Source organism: Melanotaenia boesemani, chromosome 22 (genome assembly GCF_017639745.1).
Source record: "Melanotaenia boesemani isolate fMelBoe1 chromosome 22, fMelBoe1.pri, whole genome shotgun sequence".
In the NCBI taxonomy this organism is placed as follows: Eukaryota; Metazoa; Chordata; class Actinopteri; order Atheriniformes; family Melanotaeniidae; genus Melanotaenia; species Melanotaenia boesemani.
Genome location: NC_055703.1, coordinates 7,435,519 through 7,444,491, shown reverse-complemented (window position 1 = coordinate 7,444,491; position 8,973 = coordinate 7,435,519). Strand labels below are relative to the sequence as shown.

Sequence of the window (8,973 nt, the reverse complement as noted above, 5' to 3'; positions counted from 1 at the left end):
TTAGTATTTTGGACTAGTTATTGCAATCCAAAATACTGTACAGGCATGTTGTTAGCATGTATTGTTTTATTTTGTGCAGCATTCCATGCAATGCATTTTGACAGGGTGAACCCAGCCCTGTACTTCCACCTCAACCCTTACCATTTGTTGTGATACTTAGAATAATGTGACATGCTGAAAGCAGAAAATGCACATAAACTACCTGAAAAGTGATGAAAGTGGTGTGCAGTTGATTGCAATGACACCATGTTGGACATTGACTGAGGTGGAGCAATGTGGTTGTTGAGACTTTTTGTTGTTGATCAAATGTAGTAACAAATTAAATAAAAATCTAAGGCTAATCATGTAAAAATCTATAAATTCCCATTTCTTTGAAGTGCAATAAAATCTGTGAAGTTTAGTTCATTTAGATGAAGGAATATTCTTTCTTATCCTGCCAGTGTTCTGAGTAGCTGTTGGCTTAGCTTTGTTGTCAGACCTCCTCCCTGCTGTTCCAGACTGAAAGCAATCTGACTGCTGTCTACTGAAGGTAAGATCTTAAGAACAATAATAAAAAAAAAAAAACAAAGAAAGGGAAAAATGAACATCCCCTTTAAAAAGTGTGCTTCTGTCAGACCTTTGTGTCTATGTACTGAACCGTAATAACTAATACTGTTCTGACTGCAATCCCTTAAAAAGCTATTACTTTAAGATAGGTTGTGCTGCTACACACTGTGTGTCTTTTAATTAAGGTTGCATGCTCATTTAAAGCTAATGTATTGTGGTGTGTTCTGTCAGACTCCTTGGATGTGTTGGCCTGGTTTTAAACTGCTCTTCCGACAACATACATGACAAGATATTAAAGAAGGTGAAGCACAGCAGAAGAAGAGAGGTGGATGTGAAGCACTAAAATCAATACAAGCCATCCAGCATGCTGCTACTCACAAACAGTTACATATATATAATAAGATGTACACTCTTCACAAATCCTTGGCTTTGCTGCTTGCTGCAAATACACTCACCAGCCACTTTATCAGGTACATCTTGCTTCTACTGGGTTGGAGCCCAGGAGTTTTAATTCTTCATAGCATAAAGGAGATTCAATAGCATCACACAGTTGCTGCAGATTTGTTGGCTGCATCCATGATGAGAATCTCCCGTTCCACCACATCCCAAAGCTGCTCTACTGGACTGAGATCTGGTGGCTGTGGAGGCCGTTGGAGTAGAGTAAACATACACTATATATATTATGTCTGTGGTTTTGTGGTTCGAGCCCAGTTAATCCGGAATGAATTTTCAGCGAGTGAGCTCTTTCATCCACATGTGGAGAAATGTGGAAGAACGTATCCTGACAGAAGAACACTGCTCAACACAATACTGCCACACTGCTTTTGTCTTAGCCACTTGTCTTTGTCCATTTACATCCTTCACTGGGCAGCTGTGGTGCTCCCAAATTGGAGATTTTAAGAACGTAAGAGGGTCTTCAAGCTCTAATTTCTCCTTAAAACTGTCGCTAGCCATAAAATCCAATTGCCAGAGGATGCAGCTATAGTGCAAGGCAGTTAGTCTTCCATGTGTGAAGTCGGTACGCCTCTGTCTCGTACCGAAAGATAGACTCATCAGACCAAGCAAGACTTTCTACTGTTTGGTGAGTCTGTGTGAATTGTAGCCTCAGTTTCCTGTTCTTAGATGACAGGAGGCACCCGGTGTGGTCTTCTGCTGCTGTAGCCCATCTGCTTCAAGGTTGGATGTGTTGTGTGTTCAGAGATGCTGTTCTGCATATCTTGGTTAGAACCAGTGCTTATTTGACTTCCTGTTGTCTTTCTGTCATCTCCAACCAGTCTGCCCATTCTCCTCTGACCTCTGACATCAACTAGACATTCTGGTCCAGACAACTGCTGCTCACTGGATATTTTCTCTTCTTCAGACCTTTCTCTGTAAACCCTAGAGATGGTTATGTGTGAAAATCCCAGTAGATTATCAATTTCTGAAATACTCAGACCAACAACCATAGTTTAAAGTCACTTGGGTTAGAGTGTGCTGTGTCAGCGGTGGCATTTTGGGATGAGTCTCCCCACAAACACTCATATCTGTGAATTTATCAGCTCTGGATCAATTCTGAAATCTCTCTGAATCGGCCATTTCATATAAAACTCTGAGTAGAAGAGAGATTTAATCCTGTAAAACACTAAAAATAGCCATCTATGCTCCTTAGCCAAGATAAGAAAGCATCATTTTCAAGCAAAGTGTTGTGAGAAAACTGAGGAAATAAATGATGTCATGGTAACATTTTCATGTCTTGCCCTGTAAACTTATCGGAGGCAGAGCTCCGTGAGAAAAACAGTTGAAATTCAGGGAACAAAAGTGTCTATGTTATCTGTCTAGACTTATCCAGGCTGGTGGAAAAGAGCCAGGTGACTGGATGTGAGAGATCAAAGTTCTTGTCAGCCGTGCTCAGAATGGCAGCTGAAGCAGGTAGTTACCAAGACTCAGGATTTGCGTCCATCACCGTAAGCCTTAACTGCCTTTGTTCTCCGTAGACCTCTATTAACACAGCTGTTTTGCTCTTCCAAAGTATAACGCTGTCATTTGATTCATATCCACAACATATTGTTCTACGTTTTCCTGCATGTGGAACTAAGAGGGCTTGGCTTAAGAAGAGCTTGTCCTGGATAATCAAATCCTTATCTCTAAGGAGGAAAAATGGCTCTGTCTTATAGGACATGGAGCAAAGGACCAGTGAGGAAGCTTAACTTTTATTTCCCCTGCCTCTACATTGTCTATGTATTTATGTGATTGTTGTTTTTGTCCTTTTTCCAGTTTGAATTATTTTAGATAAATCCTATGCATTTTCTTTCACATCCTTTATATGGTAGTTAATTTAAAGCACCTGATTCACTGCCAACATTTCAGCGAGGCTTTACTTTCCCTATCCCCTCCCTTCCTGCACTCTTTCTCCATCACCAGTCTCCGTTCTTTCTCTTTTGCTCTCTTTTCTCTTAGTATAAAAGCCCAGCAACCATTCTGTTCCAGCCTGCTTGTCCGCATGACAGAGCATGGGAGAGATGATGGAAAAGCACTTTGCTTGGGCTCCTGCATTTGAAAGCCTCTGAGTAGAAGGAACTACTCCTTCTGTAAGGTGTAGGAGAGATATTGGCTGAAGAATCAGAGGAAATCACAACAGAATAAAGCATTCAGCTTCCCAAAACCACCGTGCAAATTTAAAACACCTTTTTCTTGAGGCGATTGTTCTTTACTCTTTTTCAAGATGCATTAAGAAAAAGAAGAAGAAGAAAAAAAAAGAGGCCAAAGAACTATACACATTAATTCTACTCTGCTAGACTCAGGGAATCCAAGCCGATTGTGTGGGATGGAGAAAATGGAGGGGGAAAAAATGAGAACACTCCACAGTCTGCCTGACTAAATGATGGTGTTGGGATTATTGGGGACCACCAGTTCAGTGAAGCAGAAAATGGGAATATGCTTGTGAGGGCATACCAGTTTACTTGAGCAGGAACTGCAGGCTCCCTGAGAGACAGACGGGACAACCTCAGCAAAACATTCAGCTTAAGAAACACTGTGCTATGCTGCACTGACGAGTCTAATTATAACTAATTGAAATTCATCACATGCAGAAATGCATTTCAGCATCTTATTGAATTCTGGATTTTTTGCTATTTGAAAAGACTTTAAACCAGCTCATTCAGCAAGAGGGAAAATTAATCCCAAACAATGATGTGGCTGTAATGAATTTTTAGTCCTTGCATTGCATTCATTCTTAAATCTCACGATGCTAAAGTACAAGCTGTTTTTACTTAAATTTCCTAAAAAGAAGGAGAAATCTAATTAGTCTCCTTCAGATTTTCTTCTTTTCAAAAACTTAAAAAGGGCAGATTTACTCATGTGTGCATCTTTCCCCCAGAATTTTGTTATAAGTCCGGAGAAAGAAACAAGGCTGTTTGGGAAAGTATTTGGGTGAGGTACAGGGCTGATCATTACTGTTGAATTATAAAGTTTAAACACCTGAATAGAATTCTTTTTTGAGATCTTTGTTAGTTTCTACCAAGTGTTTTTTTTTTTAACCGAGTCATTACACTTCCTTTTTTTCAACTTCTGAAATGTTGAAAAACACTGGTTGGAATATATATATATATATATATATATACTTTTCTTTTTTTTTTGCGGGTCTTCTGTGGTTTTAAAGCCTTCATAAAATTAAATGATTGTGTTCCCTTGGATATTCTTATTTAGACTATTACTGTATGAATTAACATATATGAATAAAATCAATCAGTTGGGTTGAGTTAGACTGAATGTGACTGCATCTAACTGAACTTGTACTGAACTCGTATTTGCTTGTATTTTAATACAATGTCATGACCCACAACTGCTCCCCGGGAGCCGAAACATGGCAGCCCGCTGCTCTCTAGTAAATTTAGAGATGGGTAAAATGCAGAGCCGAGTTCCCCAATTGAGACTGATGAAGTAAAAAATTATAATTATTATTATTATTATTCAGTCACATATCCTTAACCCTTTAAAACCCAATCTAAGAAAAAAAAAAAGGAGAGAAAAGTCCAGTTTATTTTTTTCCAAAGTCTTTATTTGACCATTTAACATATGTGAAAAAAAATAGCAAAATTTGTTTTGCATATTTACCATTTAATACCATGTGTTATGTCAAAATTATTGTATTGTAATCTCTGCTTCCTGGTATCTATTAGGAGGCAGAAGACAAGTACAACATGGTTTTAAAGTGATGCAAAATGTCTCTGGATATGTATGTATCACATACAATCAGTTTGGCATAATAGGGTTAAAGGAGAGAACAATCTAAAAGCAAATTGTTGTGTGGTCATCTTAACTGATTGGTGAGTCACTTCTTTTACCAGCATCCCCATAAAACAGACAGTTACAGCAAATAGCTGTTGTTCAGTACCAGCACTTTATTTCTGCTGCACAGCTCCTCTGGCACTACTGATGTTGTTTCTGATGATCACAACGGTCACCACTAGGGCAACAAACACCTTATTACCAGGAGGCAGGTTGGGGTGGTGGATGACAAGCAAGAAACATCTGGTTCAAGTCCCATCTTTTACAAGCTTTTACTAAGTCTGTTCGCTTTTCTTCTTCCTCTATTACCTAGTTTTCTACTTTTGGATTCAGTTAGGAGTCAGAACTTAACAATGAAAAGCTTTTGAAGGACTGTACTTGAACCACGTATTAACTCCTAAGTTGCTCCCACCTACTAAGGTTTTCAATTACTAGTTTAGGAAAATACATGGCATGCTCATAGTTATATTAATACTTTCTGTATATGGTTTACAATGTTTTTCTCTGCAATGACACACCAGTTAACATTTGGGTAACAATGTACGGTTTGATGTCTTGCTATAGGATGTTTTGATGCATAAACACACTGGTAATTAAATTGTGAACTTTCTGGTTGGAAGATTTACTCAGATTTAGCAAGAAAACTACCAGCAAGGCTAACTTAACAAGCCAGAAACAAGCAGATAATGAAAAGCTTCAAAATACTCTATGTATCACCCATAATAATAGCTAGCAGGAAGTGAATTTGTCTGAATTTGGTCATGGATATTTTACATCACAACTTGAGTTTAGACTGAGGGGTCTGGTCTGAATTTCACTGAAGCTCATCTGTGATGCGTGTCAGTGAAATTACTAAAAAAAATGTTGTTTACATTGTCAAATCATTCATATTCCATCATTTTCATGCCACTGGCATTTTAAAATTGTAATAATTCTAATGTATTTGTATAATTCAATAAACCAAAGTTTGGAGACTTGGATGAATGTCCACTTAAAAAATACAAAAAAAGGAAAATCCACTGGAAAAATATTGTAATATGAAATATAAAACTACATACTTTTTAATTTCCACAATACATCTGACTTGATGCTTTCATTTCCTGCAATGAAACCGATCACTAGACATTAAAAATAGTGCAAGTAAATCCTCTATGGATTACTGTGGCATATTTGTAAATCAATATGGGGTTGTTCTTGGACACAGAGCAGACTCCGCTGCCTCTGCTGCCTCGTGACTTAATAAAACTGCTCCTCTGCAAACAGGAAGCAAAAATATAGAGTATGATGGCTGCTGGAACAGAGTATCCCTGTAGGTCATTTGTGTTGCAGTTTGGATGTGCAGTTGACACTCCTCAGCACCATCCGTCAACCACAGACACAACATGCACAACACAGCATTTAGTCCTCATCCTCTTTTTTCACCTGTACGCTATCAGGGTTCACTTTACCAGGAGAGGAGTCAACTTTTCTGCTTTCTCTCTGTCACCCATAGAATCCTGCCTGACAAACCCCTCAGCACTGCTGTCCCGCTACACCACTTCAAAGAGCCCTGTCCAATTACCGATTCCCATGTGAATCTTGTCAACCCTTATGCATGTTCTTACATGCACCCTATTGTTTATGTCCAAAAGTTGAGCGTGGTCAGGAGCTTTTCTCTTATACAGAATCTATGTTGCTTAACAAACTGACTTATTAAGATTAAAAAGGAAAAAAGGCCACAAAAGGACAGATAAAAGCAGAAAATACATTGTTCACCTGTATATAGCTGACATTGTCTCCAAGGTGATGACTTGCATAATTATTAGGAACCCCACAATATTTACTTTTATCATTATATAACATTATTCAACATGCACACAGTAAAAAACGGAGTGTTAATATTCCAGTGTAAACCTATTTTAACCTAGATAGTGTTTTCAACTATATGAAGAGTAAACCAACTCCAAGAGGATAGTCAGTGTAAAATCCTGCAGACCTGCAGTGTAAAATTCAGCTCTACAGAGTGTAGAGTTTGTTAGCCAACCGTCAAACAGAAGAATAATTCTACAGAGTGTTAATTGAGCGCCTGTTTGCATGAGGGGAGAAGAGGTTGATGTCGACAGGAGAGACCTCGGTGCACAGTCGGTAAGTAACGTTAACCTTCCCATGTCGGTAACACTGTTTAATTACTGTGTTAATATATATATAATATATAATAATAATATATATAATATATATAATATAATAATATATATATTATATATATATATTATATGTCAACTGAGGATACTTTGCCAACATGTACCGTTCTGTTTGATATTGTCGAGTAGATGTTGTAGGCTTTGCTAACAGTTCAAAAGTTCGCCATGTTTTCACTGAGGTAAGATGCACTTCTATGTGGGATGTTAACCACGTTTGAAATGCTACAAAGATGTGGAAACGCTGCTTGTCTTAATGGCATCGTGTAGCAAAATGATTGTTTATTAGTATGCTAATCGCTAGCTAAGCTAATTCACTTATTATACTTTGGACCAGCGGTAATTAATTATACCGGAGAATGAAAAATGATTTGGTAACATCATCAGAAGCAACTTGTCACTGTCTTGTTGTCATACAGAAACTTTGACGTAAGACCCGAATAACTTCTGAAGCACATTAATGGCTAACTCTTAGTCGAAACGTTTTTCGGTATGTTTTCTCTCTTCTGTTATTTTTGACTTTTCTTTGTTTATTTTAACAGAAAATGCTGCTGCGTGTTGTGTTTGGTGGGGAGCAAAAGTAAGTCAGGCTGTCAGACCTAACATTTGATGCCTTTAAGAAAGATGGTGAGTAACCACTTCAGGATATAACAATATCACAATGTTATACTTGGTTAATACAACTAATTCTTCATAAAACTATTCCTTCTAAACTGAGTTGTAATAATAGTTTCCACTGTGCATTAAAATGGATGGGAATGACCTATTGGTGTTGTTCTGTCCATCAATATCATGACAATCGTTGTACTGTTCTTTTACTTTTACTTCAGTGTGCCTAAAATTTAACATACCAGAAGAGAGGCAGCTAGATATGAAGGTCTATGACCAATCTGACACAGAAGCTGACGGAGACGTCTTTTAAGAAATAGTGAAGGAGTCCCCTGGAACCTTCCGAGTTACCTTGACCAATGAAGAACTTGGTAAGCACTGACAATTCACAAATGTGTTCATATTAAACAGGTTTGAATGGGAGGATCAGCACTTCATTTAATATGGTTCTGTTTTGTTTATATTTCTTAATGCACAGGTGCTTCTCTATCACCATCCTCGTCATTATCATCATGCTCAGTAGCATCTGACAGTACTATCATTCTGAACTTCACCACGTGTGACCCTCTTGAAGAAGCAAACGCTGCTGAAGGAAGTCAACCTAAAAGGCCATGCCACATAAACTATGAGGCAAAAGTAGTGGGTGGACATTGCTGTTCAGTCTAATCTACTCGTTCCTTTCGATGGGAAGTGTTTTTATGTAACTGTCTTTTTAATTTTCTGCCTGTATATTTTATTTCCATTGAAGTTGATTGAAAACATTCTAACAACAAAGCCTGGTGGTGAACACATCATGCAAGAGTATGCAAAAACCAAATCTCTGAAAGATGCCACCAGAAGACAGATGATAAACATACTTACTGCTGAGATGACACAAACACATGGCTAAGAATCATGCACATAAGCTATGAAGAAACATTGTTGATTTTAAGTGTGTCTAATTAAGTGCCATTGAATTCATACATTAGGACACCCTCCCCTAAAAGTGTAAGAGTGAAGTATGCACAGGGGATAGTTGCTTTATTTCCATATTTGGAAGACCCATATTCACAAAATGGATATGTAAGTAAAATTTGTCCTTACAACATTAAAATGTTAAAAATGTTGATGGCATATTCAGTCTGCATGTATTTTAATTACATAGAATTTTAGGCTGCCTCTGTCTAAACATCCGATGAGTCAACTGTACCGCAAACAGTGGTGTCTTTGGACACAGGTTTGATATAGAAGGCACACTAACCTTATTAGCATTTGTTATATAGTGATAACATAATCTGAGATGATCCATGTACAAAGGTGATCCAATAACATCACCACACCAAAAGTTCTATTTGATTGTAGCGAAATCACAGTCCGACCTTCAGGCACTCAGGCA

At 37.9% G+C, this 8,973-nt stretch overlaps 1 long non-coding RNA gene across 2 annotated transcripts; it reads left to right on the top strand.

The window, feature by feature from the left end:
- Positions 1–7,489: 7,489 nt before the first annotated feature.
- On the top strand, positions 7,490–8,436 carry LOC121633312. 2 transcript variants are annotated; one of them, XR_006009038.1, is made up of 4 exons: positions 7,490–7,616; positions 7,820–7,969; positions 8,077–8,237; positions 8,347–8,436. It is a non-coding gene; the product is annotated as an uncharacterized LOC121633312 (long non-coding RNA). The 2 variants fall into 2 exon arrangements; XR_006009037.1 differs by having other exon boundaries at positions 8,077–8,436.
- The last annotated feature ends 537 nt before the right edge of the window (positions 8,437–8,973 follow it).